The 20,021-nt window shown below is 36.0% G+C and overlaps 1 protein-coding gene across 3 annotated transcripts in view; it reads left to right on the plus strand.

The window, feature by feature from the left end:
- LOC121738437 (E3 ubiquitin-protein ligase ZNRF1) overlaps positions 1-20,021 on the plus strand; it is a 151,231-nt gene that overhangs the window by 95,385 nt on the left and 35,825 nt on the right. The window lies entirely within an intron of this gene.

The following is a 20,021-nucleotide window of genomic DNA, read 5'->3' on the forward strand; positions in this document are numbered from 1 at the left end:
TAAGTCGGTTTCTAGAACATTTCGGCTAGGTACTGATAACGTGATACGTGGTATCAGTTACCACTAAGTCACGTCTACGTCACGGAGACGTATGTTGTTGTGAAAACAATAATAATATTATGTTAAGGCGTCCAATACATGGTAGGTTTTGCTGTCAGTTTTACCACAGTCATGGCTGTGACTGTTGAATAACCTGCCGTGTAATGTAGTGAATGATGGTTGCATGAAATTGATTGCCAGTTATCTGGATATTTTGGTTTTTATGTCATGTAACCGTCAATCATGACTTTTGGGACAAACGTTTAATGGCATTTCGTCAATCACGAATCAGTCAGCCAGTCTTCTATAATTATCTTGCGTGAACACGTGTATTCTTTGTGAAGTTTTGCGTATGACTGACAATCAGTCGGAATGACTATGTAATGTGGAATTAATTCCAACATTCACCAACAGTCAAACGAAAGTCATGATTGATGTATTGCCTGACCGGGGCATGACCGTCTAATGGACGCCTAAGGTTCCGGTTACAGTATGGAATTTCAGAAAGTCCAACGAGGAAATTTGGCTTATCTTGGCTTGGGCACTACCGTGCCCCCAGATGAACTAAATGAACTAAATGAAAATAGAACCTAATGCAACGGTCATACTAAGGTCCACTCGCACCAATCTGGGTTTTTGCTAATCGTGTGTCAAAATAGCATCATAATATTATTTTATTCTCCACTATAATAGTTGACGCCCGCAACTCTGTTAGACGAAAAGTCGTTTATCGCGCGAGAACCGTACATTTTCCGAGATAAAAAGTGTTCTTTGTCTTTTGTCGGGTCTCAAAGTATCTCTATATTAAAATCCAACAAAATCGGATCAGCGGTTTGGGCGTGAAGAGATGACAGACATACAGATGGACAGACACTTTCGAATTTATAATATTAAGTATTGATGTTCAGACGTCATAAGTTATGTACACTGTTTTAAGCACTTATTTATTCTGCCAAGCCACATTTCTAACATTTTACACAATAGTCCATTGAAAATTGAAATGTTACAATTTTAGGACCTTTTACTATTATTATCTAAAATAAAATAAAATAAAAATAAAATTAGCCTTTATTGCTGTAAACTTATAAAACATTATTTTACTATAACTTCTAAATAATTTATCTAAACATTTATTATACTTAAATTATTCTAAGTTTAACGGCGTTCGGGTGTTTTTTTTTTTTGCAACAGCTTGTCTTTCGACATAGGCCTCCTCCAAAGATTTCCATTTTTCTCTGTTCTTTGCAACTCTGATCCATTCTGTACCAGCCACCTTTTTCAGATCGTCTTCCCATCTTTTCGTTTGTCCACCTTTGCTTCTTTTACCGTCTCTTGGATACCACTCTGTTATTATACGGGTCCATTTCTCTTGCCTTTCTCTTAACATATGCCCTGTCCATCGCCATTTTAGTGTTCTATATACAGAATGTGCCTGTTTGAATTGTGTTCTGTTTTTTATGTGTGTTAGTTTTACTTTGTGTCTTCTATTGACTCCAATGATACTCCTTTCTATACTATTTTGGCAGACACTTAGTTTATTTGCTTGGTTTTTTGTTAATGACCATGTTTGGCTACCATATGTTAAGCAGGGCAGGATACAGGTGTTGTAAACTTTTCTTTTAGCTTTCATAGGCATGTCTCTGTCCTTCATAACTTCGCTAAGCGACCAGTATCTCTTCCAAGTGTTGGCAATCCTGCTATCTATTTCTTTATCCATAGTTTTGTTTCAGGATGTCCATATCCATGTGGATATGGTCAATCGTTGAAAACTTTTCACGGAACCCAGCTTGTTCTTCTGGTTGGTTTTCATCGAGTGTTGTAGTGATTCGTGATAAAATGACTTTTGAGAAGACCTTATAAATATTGGACATTAGACTGATGGGGCGATAGTTACCGATTTCTTCTTTGCTGCCTTTTTTATGTAGTAATACTATCGTCGATTTTGTCCTCTCCCTGATTATGTCTACTAATGTTGTGAGGTTATTGATAAGATTTTCATTGTTTCCAGTACACATCAGGGCCGTGCTCTCATTTTGCCATCTCCGGTTCCTTTTTATAGGTTTTCCTGTAAGTGTAGCACGAACCATTCTGTGGTCTGAGTTGAAATTTAGATTCTGTATGACTGAAACATTTTTGAAAGCTTTCAAATTGTTGGACATAATAAAATCTATTTCTTTTTATAGAGACCCTTTGGAGAAGTCCACGTCCATCTTTTTGATTCCTTTTTCCTGTAAAAGCTGTTAAGAATGCTAAGTTTGTTTGTTAAAGCGAATGTGACCATCCTTGCTCCATTTTTACTTCGTTTACCCTGTCCATATTTTCCAATTGTATATTCTTCTCCATTGCAGCATGTACCAATCTGGCCGTTAAAATCTCCCACCACTATGGTATTTTTGTGTGCTTTTTGTATTGTTGTTTGCAGGTCTTGGTAAAACTTTTCTGTCTTTAGCATATCTTCTTTTTTGTTCGATTCTGTAGGCGAATACGCTTGAATGATTGACCATTTTTCTTCCTTACCAACCGGTAATAATATGTTTAAGATAACTACTCTTTCTGTGACTCCTTTTATTTAAATTATTTTATCCGCTAATCTTTTATTAATGAAGAAGCCCACTCTGTATTGTCCGGGCGTCGCGCCTATGTGATGTAAAATGTAATTTCCGTAGTCTTCTATCTTTTCCCCGTATCTTTTCATTTCACTAATTCCTATTATGTCCCATTTGATTTCTGATATGGCCTTTTCAAATTCTTGAAGTCTTTCAGGTGTTCTTAAAGATCTTGAGTTAAATATTGCTATATGTATATCTGACGTTCTTTTATTCATCTTTAAAGGGTCATGGTCGTTTTCCCCCACGATGACCAGTCGGCTTGGGGGAGGGTGTGTTGTTGTGGTTGTTGTTTTGTCTTTTTGTTTATGTTTTTGTTTCCGTTCGCCGATAGTTGATTGCTATTGTTGTTTTCCTGATGGTTGGGATGTAAGAGAGTTAGATCGAGCCCTCATCTAGTCAAATGCATTTGTTCTTTCCGTAGAGGGTGTCAACTGCTGTTTCTTCGGTTTCGGGTTAGCATACGGAGAGGCAGATGGTTCTCTTTTCCTTTTGTCTTTGGCTCCTACATTTTCCTTAACAATAAGTTTATCATACTTTAGGTAGGCGATGTTTCCTTTGTTACGTTCCTCCTTTAGTTGTGGGAGTAATGCCTTCCTCTTCTCCAGCGTTTCTTTGGTGTAGTCTTCAGAAATATATAACTCCTTGGACTTTTTCTTGGTTTTCAGAACTTCGCTCTTCTTCCATCCATTGATAAAGGATACGAGGGTAGGTCTCGGTTTTCCTTTGTTTTCTACATTTCCAATGCGATCGATTTTATTTATCTCACAGTTTTCTACTTTTATGTTCAATTCTTCTTGTAGTTTTTTTCTCGTTGTCTCTAGTAATTCTGTTACAGATTTTTCACCCTCTTTTAATCCATAGATTACTATATTGTTGCTTTTCTTGTCTTTTTCTAAAAGTTGTAATTTATACTCCAGTTTTTCTAACTTCAACTTTAAATTTCTATTTTCTTCTAATACTGGTTCCAGTTTTTCATCCATTTTTACCATCAGTGTATTTGTTATAGTTTCTGTTTGTTTTTGCATTTCTATTTTCATTTTTTCAAAGAAAATTTGGAATTGATCATCCATATTTTTTTATTTTTATTTTCCGTGAAAAGGAACGTTTCCTAGTAATAATTCGCTGGCAACACTGATAGTTGTGGCATTCGCCAATCACGACGCTGACAGTAGTGACAGTGGTATGTCCAATGAGGTCATTAATCTGTGGATATGTCAGTTGACTTTGACAGGTTGAGTGATTTGGTTGGTAGGTAGTGCCAACTTAACCGTGCGTGTAATCCGTTGTAAATTGTAATATCAAACTAACCTCAAAGTTCCGTCGGTTTTCTTCTTTCAATATTATTATCGGATGGTGTAGTTACACAATGCTTGATTTCTTCCACTGCTCAGTGCCACTTTGTTTTTCACTTGGAATGATATGTTTGGTAGAAATCTGGCTGTAAGTATGTTTATTTTGGTTTTGTTTCGGAGCAACAATAAAAAGGTGTTTACGATATAAGTACCGGAAACGGAAAAAAAAACTATTATTATCTAAACTATTATTATCTATTCTGTGCCGAATATTGCATTTATTACAGGACGCAATTTTATTTTTGGGACATGGTGGGGGGTCAATAGAAGCTTAACCCGAAGTTTGTGGGGTCTCTACCCTTGTCCCTCGCACTTGGCCGATTATTTCAAGATGGCAGATCTTGAAATAATCGGCCAAGTGCGAGTCGGACTCGCGCACGAAGAATTCCGTACGGTTATAGAGAAAAAATAGGCGAAAAATTGTGTTTTTGTATGGGAGTCCCCCTAAAATCCATGTTTTCAAAGGTAATGCTGAAAATGACCACCTTCAAATATTACAGCTTAAGAGCCAATTATAGCTGAATATAACAATCGACTCAGAAGTATTTACCGTTGAGACTTGTCCACCGTAGAACGAACGAAGCCTCAAAAAAAAAACAAAGGAGACAGAGAATAGTTGCTAAGCTAAGTACAGAAAAGTTTTAACGTGACCTTAAAAGAAAAGTAACCTTAAAAAAAGAAATGAAATCCAACCAAAAAACATAAAATATAAAAAGGAGCCAAGCAAAATATTGCATAACCATGCAATATATTATCTATCGTAGAAAGTTTTCAGATCACATTCAAGCCAAGCCTTCAACTTATTTTGTAATTTAAGTCAACATTCAGTGAAGGTATCAATAGCTTTCTTTATTATTAAAAGCTTTTATTTAACTTGCTCTGTATGTATGTAAGTATATATGTTCGGGTGAAATTTTGGAACTCAATTTTGAAGTAGATATATTTATATATATAATTGATTGTACTGTCGGTTCTTGGTGGAAATTCATTTTAAACACAAATAAAACACAATATTACTTGCACTTTTTCCACTATATTCATTAATTACTACAAAGTGTTTAAGTTAAATTTGTAGTAATTAATGAATATAGTGGAAAAAGTGCAAGTAATATTGTGTTTTATTTGTGTTTAGATATATTTAACCGATCGAGCTGAAATTTTGCATGCACGTTTAGTTTGGAATGCATGATATTGTATGTGCCATCACTCTAAATCCAATATGGCCGACCATCCAAGATGGCGAAATAGTTATTTTCTATGCAGTTCTACAATATGGATTAATTATCAAGCTTTTATTATCATGCAAATTGTATAATATACCTATTGAGGTTATACCTTAATAGTTAGAATTTTTAATTTATTTTCTTTTTAGAGTATTTAAATAAAAGCTTTTTTTTCAAAAAGTTTTTTGCTTATAATTTTTTATAATCATTATAGTGCCTTGGCAATGAGCATTGAGCACTAGAGAAATAATCAGTGTTTTAATTGGATTTATTGGATATCATCGGCCATATGCGTCGTTACATACTAAAATAGAAAAAACACGTTTGCCAATGTATGAACTCCTCCAAATATGCAGTTTATATTTGTTTCTCTTGTGCTCATTGCCGAGTCGCTATAATAATTATAAAATAAAGAAATTCACTGAATGTACGTAATATAATTACAAAATAAGTTGAAGGCTTGGCTTGAATGTGATCTGAAAACTTTTTACGATAGATATATTGCATAGCTATGCAATATTTTGCTTGGCTCCATTTTGTATTTCATGTTTTTTGGTGGGATCATTTCAGGCCTGCTTATCTGTTCAGCCAAACACGCTTCCACAGTTTCCTCTATATCTGCAGAAAATTAATTTCATGAGATCGGGGGGATCTTTTCCTCCAAACATCGTCTACAAGGTTAGTCTGAGGTAATTTTTTTGTAAAATGTATTGAACAAATTCAAAAAGTAAAATGAAAACTTTAAAAAAATCTCACTTTTTTGCTAAATAACTTTTTTAATTATTAATTTAGGGTGAAAAGTTATAATATGAACATATTTGGAGGCAAAACAATTTAAAACAAAAATATTTCACAAATTGGGCTGATTTTAGTCTTAAAATATTCGTAGAAGTCCAGGGAAGTTTTTTTTTTCCCCAACATATCCCAAAAATAAAATTGCGTCCTCTAATAAATGCAAAGCTCGTGTAACATTTCAATTTTCAATGGACTACAAGGACAATCATTGTCAATCAACTTTAGCTGACTTTAGCGTGTATAAACATTGGAACGTTTTATTAGCAAGAGGATAAATTTTTACATTAACATCGAAATTACTTGAAACGAAGTACGGCGGTCAACGTACCCCGCTACTACCGAATTCTTGTCGCTTATCCTCGGTGTGACCCGACCATTATTCAGGTCGTTTTATTACGTCTTATAGCTAATAATAACCGGATTTAGATTTTGCAACACGTGTATATATTGTTACTGATTTATAATATACTCAAGTTTTGTAATAAAATATTATATTTCAAATAAAATTTAAAATTACTTTGTAATTTTTGTCTATTGTATGATTGATGAATATTTTCAAATTCGGAATTTCGTTCTACACGTGTTTAATTGTTCGCAAAATGTACGGCTCCTTCGGTGTATTACAATTTACAATTTCAAGAAACGAATTATACAAATTAACTAGGTATAAGTTTTTGTAAATGCCCCGGTGATCTTCGTAAATCGTATCACTTCCCTTGTAATATAAACCTTTTCTGGACTTCCACTAATATTTCAAGACTAAAATTAGCCCAATCGGTTCAGCCGTTCTCCAGTTTTAGCGAGACAGCAATATTTAAAATTAATTTTTATTTTAAACTAGCTGTCCCGGTGAACTTCGTATCACTTTAAAACCTTCCCTGGACTTCTACTACGAATATTTTAAGACTAAAATCAGCCCAATCCGTTCAGCCGTTTTCGAGTTTTAACGCGACTAACACATTTGAAAATCCATTTTTATACAGGGTGTAACAAAAATAAGTGATAATACTTTAGGGTGTGTACGTGTTCCTTGTAGAGACTTCACTGTGAAAGTAGCAGCGCTGAAAGACGAAAAAATTTTTTCACTTTTGTATGGGCAAGGGCCCGAGCGTCACGAGTTTCCCCATACAAAAGTGAAAAAAAAAGTTGGTCTTTCAGGGCTGCTACTTTCACAGTGAACTCTCTACAAGCAACACGTACACATCCTAAAGTATTATCACTTGTTTTTGTTACACTCTGTATATAAGACTAGCTGTCCCGGTGAACTTCGTGTCACAGGTCACTTTAAAACCTTTCCTGGACTTCTACGAATATTTTAAGACTAAAATCAGCCCAATCCGTTCGGCTGTTTTCGAGTTTTAGCGCGACTAACACATTTGAAAATCAATTTTTATATATAAGATATAGATTATTAGGTATCACTAGATGATGCCCGCAACTCCGTTGCGCCAAAATTTGTTTATCGCGCGGGAACCGTACATTTTTCCGGGATAAAAAGTATCCTATGTCCTTTCCCAGGACTCAAAGTATCTGTGTTTACCGAATTAAAAAAAATCGGTTCAGCTGTTTGGGCGTGAAGAGGTAACAGACAGACAGACAGACAGACAGACAGACAGACAGACAGACAGACAGACAGACACTTTCGCATTTATAATTTTTTTTTAAAGAAGGCAGGTCGCTGTAGCCCTGACGTCACTGCGACCCATGAGGATCTATTGTGACTCCTTCGCACTAGAGTATCATCCCCAACCCAATACTGCTCATAAATTGAACGATATGGTTGGGGTTGGTGCCACGAATTCCCTCTGTGAACGAGTATTCGTGGCGACCAAGGTGCCTGTTCCTGCTCTGTAGTAGAGCAGGGCAGTCGAGGAGAAGGTGAATAGGTGTTTCATCCTCCTCCTCACAGAATCTGCAAGTCGTTATGCTACAAATACCCATTCTGTTTAGGTGTTTGTTGAGCTTGCAGTGCCCAGTTAGGCTTCTGTTAAGGATTCTTAATTGGTTCCTACCCAAGGTGAGCACTAATTCTGATTGTTTCTTGTTGAAGTCAGGAATTAGTGCCTTGGAGTGTTCAAGGCCAGGGGTCTCAGCACATTGCTTCCTGCATAGTCTGTGACCCCATTCCTTGAGCACTTGCTTTGTGGTACTGGGAGTTATACCACAGACTGGTTCTGGACCATATATGAGACTCTCGGCCCCAAGCCTAGCCAGTTCGTCAGCGGTTTCATTGCCGGGGACGTTACTGTGGCCCGGGACCCATACTAGGCGGATGTTGTTGTTCCTTCCTAGCATGTTTAACGACTCAACGCATTCCAGAACTAATTTGGACGACACTTCTGCGGCAGTCAGTGCTTTAAGTGCAGCTTGACTATCGGAGAACATAAAAACGTTTTTATTAACTAGGGCCATCTCCAGGCTTTCTAGTGAACAACCGAGGATAGCGAAGACTTCAGCCTGAAACACGGTTGCAAACTCCCCCAAACAGGCGTATTTGCCTTTTGGTGGAAGGTATAAAAACCTGGTACTGCTTTGAAAAGCTATACACCTTGATCATGGCATCTGATAGCATTTATAATAATATTATTAATAATAATTATTTATTATAATATTATTATATTTAAATGGAAGTATGGATGGGATCGACCTTAGGTGGATCTTTATTCTCTACTTATAATTATTTTTTGACCCTCGCAAATTAAGGTAGTAGAATTTAGTTAAGCGTCACTTAAGTATGATCGCGTACACGGCTGTTTGTGAATATTACAATTTCCCGTTTATAAATAAACCCTGCGACACGTTCCAGGCACAATATTCTCCTTTTAAATGCAAAATACATTTATTTCAATCTGCGCGGAAAGGTCACTAGACATAAAAATCCGGCGAACGTTCTTTGATGTTTAGTTGTGCAAAATCAAATTTGCATGATAATGTATTTTAAATTTTTCTCTTTTTATAGGGTTCCGTACCCAAAGGGTAAATACGGGACCCTATTAATAAGACTTCGTTGCCTGTCCGTCTGTCCGTCTGTCTAGACTCTAGACTGTCCGCTATAGCTATTCCGATAATTTTCACAGATTGTGTATATTTCTTGCCGCTCGCGCTATAACAACAACTACTAAAACAAAATAATATTAATATTTAAGGGGGCTCTGATACAACAAACATGATTTTCTTAGCCTTTTTTGCTCGGTATCAATAATGGCAACAGGTTGAAATTTTCACAAAGGCCTTAAATATATTATGTGTACTTTAATAATTAATAATAATACTCGTATTTAAATAAAATAAAAATTTAAGGGATCTCGCATACAAAAACACAATTTTTGGCCTATTTTTGGAACCCTTCGTGCACGATGTTAACGTTATCTTATATATTTAAACGAGCAATTATTCTTGTATATATATATATATATATATATATATATATATATATATATATATATATATATATATATTTATATATATATATATAGGGGGTTTCGAGGGCGATAAATCGCAAAATAAAATAAATTTAAAAAATACTAAACACACAAAACGAATATTATAAGTAAGCAAGATCATTTCTATGTTATTACGTAATAAATATATTTTTGTTGTGCACGTTGTTTTGAAACTTGCGTTTTTGGCGTAGACGCAGTCTTATTTGTTTTGTTTTCATTTTTCTTCAATAAATTCTATTTAATAGTTTATTAATACCTCGATCGTGGGTATGGCAGTCACAATAGATTTTCAATTGTTATGCGACAGCCGGCTGCAGCTTGGGGATTGATGGGTTAAACCTAATACTCCTCTTCACTTACGACAATATGAGTAAGCACTCTAGTTGCAAGCTGTAGTTAGTGTAAGATACTATGATAGTATAATATCGTCGCTGCGAGCCGGGCCGGCCGGCTCATACATTATTCACTCCCTTTCGTATTCATTTCCACGACTGTGCTATTGTATCAACATAGTCCAGGAGCATGTAAAACAATCGGTGCTGTCCGGCGCCGCGCGCTACTGCGAAAACGACTTAAAAATGAGGAGTATAAATATACCTATTGGTATATTTTCCCATGGATTTTTTAGTCATCTACTAAAATAATTTTTCACCGTGATGCCTAAAATATTTGAAATTGAGTGAATGTGGTGTTGATTATAATATTTGTATTAATGGCCCAGATAACATAGGCTCCTTCGCCTAACTCGATTTAGAAATGCCTGGTTGAGACTTAAATTGCACATAAAGGATGTACTTTAATGGACTCACATAAGCGATTACAGCCCGGCAAAAAAGAGTGCGTCTTAAATGAGGGCGCTTTTCTTGTACTTTAGGCAACCCTACGCTACGCTTGAACGCATTTTTGACATAAAAATAGTACTAATGTTGACAAGTACTGTGATGTTGCCACAAACAAAAACTTTTAGTTCCAGTTGTCACCGCGCCAGACTCTTTTCTGCCAAGGTGTACGAACATGTAGAGGGGGATATTCATCTATAATTGCCCTTGATCGACGTCGATTGACAGCTTGGCAATCATGATGGCAATCCGTCATAGCCCAACGATATGGATTATTCCTTATATTATGTTATAAGATTATCGTTTTAACTGGATCTTGTACTATTGAATATATCAATGCAATGTATGTATATTTATACATGAGTGTTGAGTGTTGATGTACCGGTGCTCTGATACATTGTATTGGAATTCTGGTAATGTCATACATTCTAGTAATGTATTAATTATAAACGAGCCCGATATGGAGTTGTTTACTCTGCTTTTAAATAAAATAAAATGGAAACGAATTGAATTATAAATGTATTTCTGAATTTTGAAACATACACAAGAAGTACAATTGAGATTCTCTTTCTTATATTTTGTTGATCTTTACCGGTAAAGTTACTAAAATGATTTCTCTTTGTTTATATATATAAAACCCTTGAGTTTTATATATATATATATATATATATATATATATATATATATATATATATATATATATATATATATATATATATATATATATATATATATATATATATATATATTTCTTGTGTGCGTGTGTATGTGACTGAACTCCTCCTAAACGACTGGACCAATTTTGATGAAATTTTTTGTGTGTGTTCGTGGAGATTCGAGAATGGTTTAGATTTACAGTTTGGTCTACTGGAAAATGTTTTTTCAATTAATTTCTTATTTATAAGGAGTTGTTGATTTTGGAATGTTTTACATTAGATCCGGCGGACGGCGCTATCATCGCATTCAATATTATTCTATTTCAATTTTAGTTTGTCCTGACAGATGGTGCTACGATTAATTTGAAAAAAATTTTGTTATTCAATTCATGTGCTGATTAAAATATTAAATAAATAACACATAGGCTACAATTTTAACCGACTTTCAAAATGGGGGAGGTGTTATGTTCGTTTTCTTATATTCAACGATTACTCCGCCGTTTGTTAACCGATTTTCAAAATTTTTCTTTTGGTATATAGGGTATCATCCCAATTTGGTATTATATTCAGAAAAGTGGTGATCTGATGAAGGATCCATAAGTAATCGAGGGAACTCCTCAAAACTTATAGGGAAACATATGGTGACTTCGGTTTCGTGAGAAGTATTCTAAGCATATGCTACCAACAAGTAAGATTTTGCACCGAGATATACCTGGTATACCGTGGTTCGGAAGGTGCTGAGAGAATTCCTGATTCTTTATAGATACAAGTTTTGGAGTTTCGGCGTTGTTTTAAGAACAGAAAGCATATGCTACTATGCAAATTACATTCTTCATCATCATCATCATCATCATCACTACCATATTATACCATTTCATAGTCTTTTAGATCGAGACTCGAGTTTGTCTAGCGATAATTAAAAAAAAACTATATCTACCTAATATTATAAACCTGAAGAGTATGTTTGCTTGAACGCTTCAATCTCAGAAACTACAGGTCCGATTTAAAAACTTATCTCAGTGTTAGATAGATCATTTATCGAGTAAGACTCATCATTTATCGAGAAGGTTATATTATATTATTTCTCTAAGACTAATACGACAGAAGAAACTCAGGAAAATGTGGGAAAAACGGGGGATATATTTTTTATGGGAAAGTGTACCTACGGATTCTGTAAAATTTCTAATTTACGCGGGCGAAGCCGCGCGGGACATCTAGTTTTAATATAAGTCTATATGGCCCTTTACAGCTTAGATTTAAATGAATATTTTCGAAGATATTACAGATTAAAAAATTGCGGGACGTAGCTTTTGCGGCAGTAGGTACCGACAATTATGGCGGGCCACGGGTAGTAATGATTAATGAATATAAATCAAAACTACTGAATCGATTTTAAATTTTAATAATTTTTTCAGTGAGTAACATAGGCTACATATTTTATACCCGTGCGAAGCCGGGGCGGGTCGCTAGTATATATATATATATATATATATATATATATATATATATATATATAAAACTCAAAGATGACTGACTGATTGACATAGTGATCTATCAACGCACAGCCCAAACCACTGGACGGATCGGGCTGAAATTTGGCATGCAGGTAGATGTTATGACGTAGGCATCCGCTAAGAAAGGATTTTGATAAATTCTAACCCTAATGGGTTCAAATAGGGGATGAAAGTTTGTATATAATAATACTTCTTAACGCGAGCGAAGCCGCGGGCAAAAGCTCGTACCTATATAGTTACTGAAACTTTTTGTAAATTTCACTACTTACTCACAATTTCCAAAGCTAAAGTTTCTAGACTTGGCCATTTGAAGGTATGAAAAGTTTTCGCCGTCTAGTTGAGTGCATTATGAACTATAGGCCACTCAGTAATTATTGTAAAGTTTAAACTTTAAGCAGGTGTAGTTGTAAAGTTGCTTCGTATAATACTTGTGACTTACCGTGTAGAGTGTGCACTCATTATAAGGTGCACTTAATAATGAACATGATTCATTAGAATTTTCTTATGCCCTACGAATAATAAAAACTAAGGAAAAGTAACTCCGTCAAAAAACATGCTCCACAATACTTGTCAAAAAAGTGTACCTTAGGTACACTTTTCAATACATTTGCAATATTTAGGTGGCCTTGAGCGGTATAGGCTGACGTTACATGACAGTTCGAAAGGATGCTTATTTAAAACGGTAATAGTATGGGAGTTATTTTTCCTTAGTTTTTATTATTCGTAGCTTATGACTAATAATTATTATATATTGCATTTTTACCTGAAAGGTGATGATATGTATTAATTAATAATTATATAACGAGGAAAGGTGTGTTCGCATTAAAGGTTTCAAAAAAAACAAACCTTTCCTCGGCTACGATTTTGATAGCGCAGATGTAGAGCAGGCTACTTTTACTAATATGTATTCTGTGCTACGGGGTAGGGTTATAAGCTAAGTCAATGCGGATAAACGTACGGTTTCCTTAGGGAAGAGGCGCGGGAAAAAACTCTTAACTCGTAAGCTTATAAAAACCTCTAGAATTTTCTTAATCATTGCAACCTGCAATTTTAACCAACTTCCAAAAAAATTATTTTGTGTTTTATTTTGTTCAAGCTGGTGTTAAAATACAAGTTTATTGATATTTTATCACATAAAGTTGATACTTTATCACAACTTAAATATTATTTGATATCTGGACGATTTCCGGTGGCCGTAGTAGTATTGTATGTAAATGTATGTTTTTGTTCTTACATATTATATTATAACGTTAATGTATAAGGTCAAGCAAGTCAGCCGGGCGGAGACCTGCGGCCTTCAGTCGGACCGATATGATATCGCATGGTTCGCCCTTCCACACGGATGGGTAAAGTCGTATCCGGGATCTGAAATTGAGAGTTTACAACTAATTGTATACCGATTTGCCTTGCCAGGGATTCTCAAAATGATTTCGTGGTACAGTCGACATTATGCCGCCATGGATTTCATTAATCTAAAAGTTTCGGAACATCTGCTCTTATATCGTGTAATGTGGTGGGTTTAAGATTGAAAGCCACAGTAGTTAAAAGTAACGATCAAGAATTTCTACCTATTTTAATCTTGAAATATTCGTGGAAGTCTATGGAAGGTTAGAAGGGAAGTGATACGAAGTTCACTGGTCATCTAGTATAGTATAATAATTTCTGTATTGCTCGTATGCTGCAAACAAAGCAGGTCACTATTTGTCGTCCAGCAGATTTATTATCCATTCCAGTGGGGGCGATTTATTGCGGATAGCGACGAAAAAAGCCATCCGTCCGCCTGATGGATGGTGCTGACCTGGGCTCGTCAGCTCTAGAGGAGGGGGAAGATGTAGGGTGCATTGTAAAGGGTATAGGTTTTCCAAGATATTGAGGATATTAAAAAATCCTATTTGAATAAAATATATGAGTACCAAAAACGCAGCAGATTGAAGGAGGTTATCATAATATTAATACGCGAACGCAAAACTTTGTAACCCTTTTTACGAAAAATGGGGAAACGTAGGTGTATGAAATTTTGCACAGTTATAGTTTATATGGTGAAGGAGTGCATCGAACTAATATTTTGTTTTTTTAACAAATAAAACATTACACACACTACAACACAAACACATAAGAAATGAAAGTTTTTGAGTGACAAGCCTATACATACGAATTATACTCTTTTATTTATGGTTGAAGTCTGTTGACAACAAGTTGACAAATTGAAAATGGATTATAGTTTTTTTTTATTGAATCTAAGATACTATTAGACAATGCTTACACGGCCAGTCTGAGATCAGCTAAGTCCCAGAGACAAGAGTTGAAAAAAAAATTAATAAAGTCAATATTTTTTACAAAATATAGGTAGTAGTCCTATTGTCGTTGAAACTAAGGCCGAATTTCGACCATTGGGCGACCTCTAGTTATTATTGTTATTTAAATCATAAAGCCTATAATTATTTATTTATTTTATCCTGTCAGAAAACCCCTGAAACCTTGCATGAGTCGCCCTTAAAACGAAGCAGAACGATACCAGCCACACATTATATTATTCCTGAAAAGTAACTTTTCTGGTTGTATTTATGCTCTACTCTTAAAACTAGTCCAAATAACGGTTTTTGGTAAACAATGAGATATTCTTTAAACGCGACAAATTATAATTTATTGTCTCATGTTTCTGCTTTCAGTAATATGTTAGCGGTGCCGTGTTCCAAAAGTGGTGATTGAGGCTAATAAGCGTTACCGGTTGATGAAATGTCGGTTAGTCGACGAGTCAACGTCATGTCGGGTTTTGTCGGCGAGCCCAAATTAGGCAAGTTGCGTTGGGTAGTCGAAGAGACAACGTCATTAAGGCCCGTATAAATAGTCAGTACTTAAGATGCGACCCGGTCTCATGACGCGGTTTGGCTCTGTGATTGGTTCAAATTTTGACAGCCAACCAATCACAGAGCCTGAACCGTGTCTTGAGACCGAGATGCATCTTGAGTACTGACTATTTTAAATACGGGCCTAATACGCGACACGTGTCAATGACGTTGGCGATTCTCTGTAATGGCGAGTTGTATCGACGACTACTATTGCTATGACTCGTATTGACGGGTTGGGCCGGCTAGTCTATGATCCTGCATCGTATCGACAAGTTGCATTGGCTAGTCGGAAAGCCTAAATCTTTTCGGCGTACGTATTTGTGTTCTAGTCAAAGAGCTTGGGTGATAATCCACGAGTCGACTAGTTGAACGCTATTTTGCATAAAGAGCCTGTGTCATTTCGACGGGTTGTGTTGATAAGTCAGAGGTAGCTAGCCTAAGAGCCCTTGTCGTATTGACTGTTACGTAGTTTATATACCTACTCTTTGTTATTGACGAGTAGTTTCGGCCAGTGACTAGTCAATGAGCCTACACCATATCGACAAGCTGCGATGGTTAGTCGGAGAGCCTACGTCAGTTTGGACGAATTATGTCGGCTAGTCGGGCAGCCTGCGTCATATCGGCCTTGTGGTCACCTAGTCGTAAACAATGGCCACCGTTGCGCGGTAATCACTAGTTTCAACAGTGTACCCTTACCGGCTCGATGTCACCTGCTTTGACCTTGATGACAACATTTTTTTTAGGAATTTTGTCACGGTAATAGTTGTATAGTGATACAGTATGTTCAGATTTGTTTTAGCTCTGATACATACATAGACTGCTAAAGTCATTACAATTCTTTTGGTGTCGCCTTCATTGGGTACAATAACAACGGACTATAAAATTGTATTTAAAGTACCTACAAGCCTAGACTTTGTCACTAGTCAGTACTTAATGGGATCCATTCAATTTGTGATTCCCTTTACTTTTACTTTATCATTCAAAGGTCGATTTTTACAATATTTCGTTAACTTATCAAAAATACATCTCATAATCAAACATGACATTCATGTCGGCAGCTTATTCAGATAATTGTTCGTGACTCATGTAACATGTTATGAGTTTATGACTAATTTTAGGTCCTAAGCGCGGGCTATAAATCTAGCGTTTTAAAATGTACAGCTAAACGATACTGACACCTATGACTGACACTACAAGGGTGGTAATTCTGTGACACTTAGGGGGGTAGCTCTTAAATAATTGTAAAATTACTGGGAGTGCGATATTGATCACAATAAGGAAGAGAACAAGGGTGGTTATTGTATGAGATTCCGGGAAGTTCTTGAAGAATGGAAACTAACAGGAAACGCGATACTGACCTCTATACCGTACGAAACAAGGGTGGTTACAGTGTGCACTTCCAGGTAGTTCCCTGGTATTTCCTGGTGGAACATTACAGCGGCGCGACGTATCGATCGCGGGCGACGCCGGGGGATGAAACTATACAGACGGACAGCAGAAAAGTTTATATTATTACAAGTTTTAATAGTTAATACTGTATTGCCATTTGTCTTAAAGAATATGCACCTCAAGATATAGATACGTATTAAACATAATATGGTAGAAATACATATTAAAAACACTTTTGTTCCACCGACCTTTACGATTACGTACGTGTAAAATAATATTCGTGCTATCACCTATAATATGGATTGTGCTTGCTGTTAACAGTTTCGCAGTCATAGTTATCGATTATAAAGAGAAGCCATTTTTAAATATAGTTTGCTTGTTGCGTTCGGCGTAATTGCTAAATCCAGCTTTTAATTTAAATTCCAATGTTTAATAAAGTATGTATCTTTTTCCAATGATACACCTTTGTGATTTGTGTGTGCTCAGTACTTCCAGCAAGTGCAGTTTATCCTGGCTCATGGCTATCGCGGTAAGTGCCGTCTGCCGGCAGATGGTTCAACGGCCCGCCCACTGTCTATAGACTAGAGATATACATGTAACCTACCATTTAACTCTATATTATATCTGTATCTCTATGTCTTTATATACGTCTTGATGAAGATGCTCTTCCTGCGAGTGATTGTGGATATGAGTGGGGGTTAAAGATTGCATGCGCTAGTGGTTAGTCATGTTAGTCATGGTTAGTCATGGTGCTTTTTAGACGATCTGCTGGCGAAGTGTTTTAATCTTCAGTGAGTTTTAGGATAGATTGTTATTATTATGAAAATGATCCAGATGTCTATCTATCGATTATTATCAGGTGATCGTAGGTATATTAATACTGTTACGGATACGGACACACAGTGCCATCTAACGTCAACCAGTGGAACCACTCAGGGAACAAAGACCAACGTGAAAATCTCTACTCGATACTAAAATGGCGTTAGGTGTACGAGTACATGCGCGTATTATCTAGAAATGCTCAAACCATGTTTACGCGAGTCAGGTACGTTCTAGAAAGGGACTATCGGGAACAGTGTGGGACTCGCCTCGGCCGATATAAATAGACGCAGGGAGCCGGGCCAGTGAATCAGTTCAGTTTGAGCGATCCTCAAGGCGACTTTGGAGTGAAAGCAAGTGATCAAGAGTGATACCAGTAAAACCTAAGACTTGGCTACGACCTAGGACAGTGATAGTGCTTAGTATTTTGGACCTAGCGCTGGTGATTAAAGTTTTCAAAGAGTCAGCAGGTCTTTCTTTCCAAATCTTTCGAACCCTAGCACGTAATCATACGATCACCTGATGATAATAAGCGATAGTGAAACAGGAGTCAGGTCAGCAGCAGCAGTAGCCGCAGTAGAATTAAAAAATACACTTTTAGAAATATCACCCCTTTTTACCATTACAACCCTTTTTATACATTCTATGATTATTCATCAGTAACAGTTACTTAAAATTGTAATATTAAATATTGTAAAATATATATTCTGATTATTATTATATAAGTATGACATTATTTTAAATTAAGTTACATATTTTATGATTCTATTAAATTCGACGACCTCTGTGGCTCAGTGATGAGCGCGTTGGTAGCTCAAGCCGGGGGTCGCGGGTTCGAATCCCGCCGACGGAACAAAAAGTTTTCTATGTTCCCGGGTCTGGATGTGTATTAAATATGTGTATGATATAATATAAATCTTAAATATATGTATAGTATAAAAGTATTAAATATATTTCCGTTGTCTGGTACCTGTAACACAAGTCCTTTAGGTACTTAGCACGGGGCCAGACTGACGTGGTGTAAAGCGTCCATAGATATTATTATTATTATAAATTATATTTTTATAATTATTAATTTACTATTATGAACCAATAATTATTAGGAAAATAATATTATAGGTGTCATCACAGGAAGTCAGTTTTGTAACAATAGCCGCCATCCATGGACGAGCAGTCCTGAAAATAGAGATTTGAACCTTCTTTCATCCCTTTTCCTTCCTCCTTAGAACTCTGTTTATTTAATGTACAGACATCCTACAAATAAAACCTTTGTATTTATTCCAAAAGGCTATACGAATAGGTCGATAGGTATATAATAGATACGACGATATATAATATGCAATTGCATGAACGAAAGGAGGATATTCTAGAAACAGATAATGTACGGTATTAGAGCCCGTATGATAACGTAGGTACGTCATGTAAGTGGAATCACAGTATCAGTTGCATAATTAGCCTCTTTATGTTTTCGGAGTTGTAAACGTTATACAACATCTTTAGTGATTCTTGATTCTTCTATATAGATTCTAGAAGTATCTTCTAAAATCTTTCGGAAATCTTTGTCGGAAAATAGAGTCGACCTTAAGTGTTCCTTTGTTTACATAAATGTGATATGAATTAAAAATCAATTTGGACACCTCACTCTTATTCTGCTACCTTAACACCTAAATCGCTGAATATACTAATGATAGGTAAAGATAGTTGCAGATTTTGTCCCGGAAAAATGCACGGATCCCGCTTGACAAACAACCGGGGCAGTGAACTGTCAATATGTATTCTTCAGCTATTTATTTACGAGATCTGTCTTATAAACACTCAACAGGATAAAATATAGAGTATAGACTAATGAACCCAATTCGTTAGCAATCAGCGTGTGTGACTAATCCCTTGCGTATTTGTTTCAGGTAATTATCCTGTTTACTACATCCGTGTACTACGTCTATTTACTACATCCTATGTACTACATACAGTGAGTAAACAACGGGACAATGGCCCAGACAGTCTCAACTTTCAGGCTTCGTCTTGGCTCTTGTCTGGAATTGATTTTTCTTTAAGGAGTGTTTTAGGTCTATTATCTTAAATGCTTGTATTAAACCTTACCATAAACAAGACCATATTGTACATATGTAATAGTTTTCTAGATTAGGGCAAACACGAAACTTGGTGACATTCTTGTGGAGGCTTACGTATTTTTCATAGAAAACCGCGCATTTTATATTTTTTTATTTTTAAAAGCTATTTTAGAGTTCCGTAGTCAACAAGAAACCCTTATAGTAACGTTCTGTCCGTCCGTCCGCCCGTCTGTCTGTCCGCGGTTTTACTCAAAGACTACAAAGCTGTAATTAGCCATGAATGCACATATTAATGATGCCGACAAAATGGTATATAAGATCTTTAAAAAAAGTTTTTTTAAGGTACCTCCCCTACACATCAAGCGGGGATGAATTTTCCACCCACGACACCCATCATGTGGGGTGTCGTTAGATTTTTTAAA

The sequence above is a fragment of the Aricia agestis genome, chromosome Z (genome assembly GCF_905147365.1).
Source record: "Aricia agestis chromosome Z, ilAriAges1.1, whole genome shotgun sequence".
NCBI classification, from domain to species: domain Eukaryota; kingdom Metazoa; phylum Arthropoda; class Insecta; order Lepidoptera; family Lycaenidae; genus Aricia; species Aricia agestis.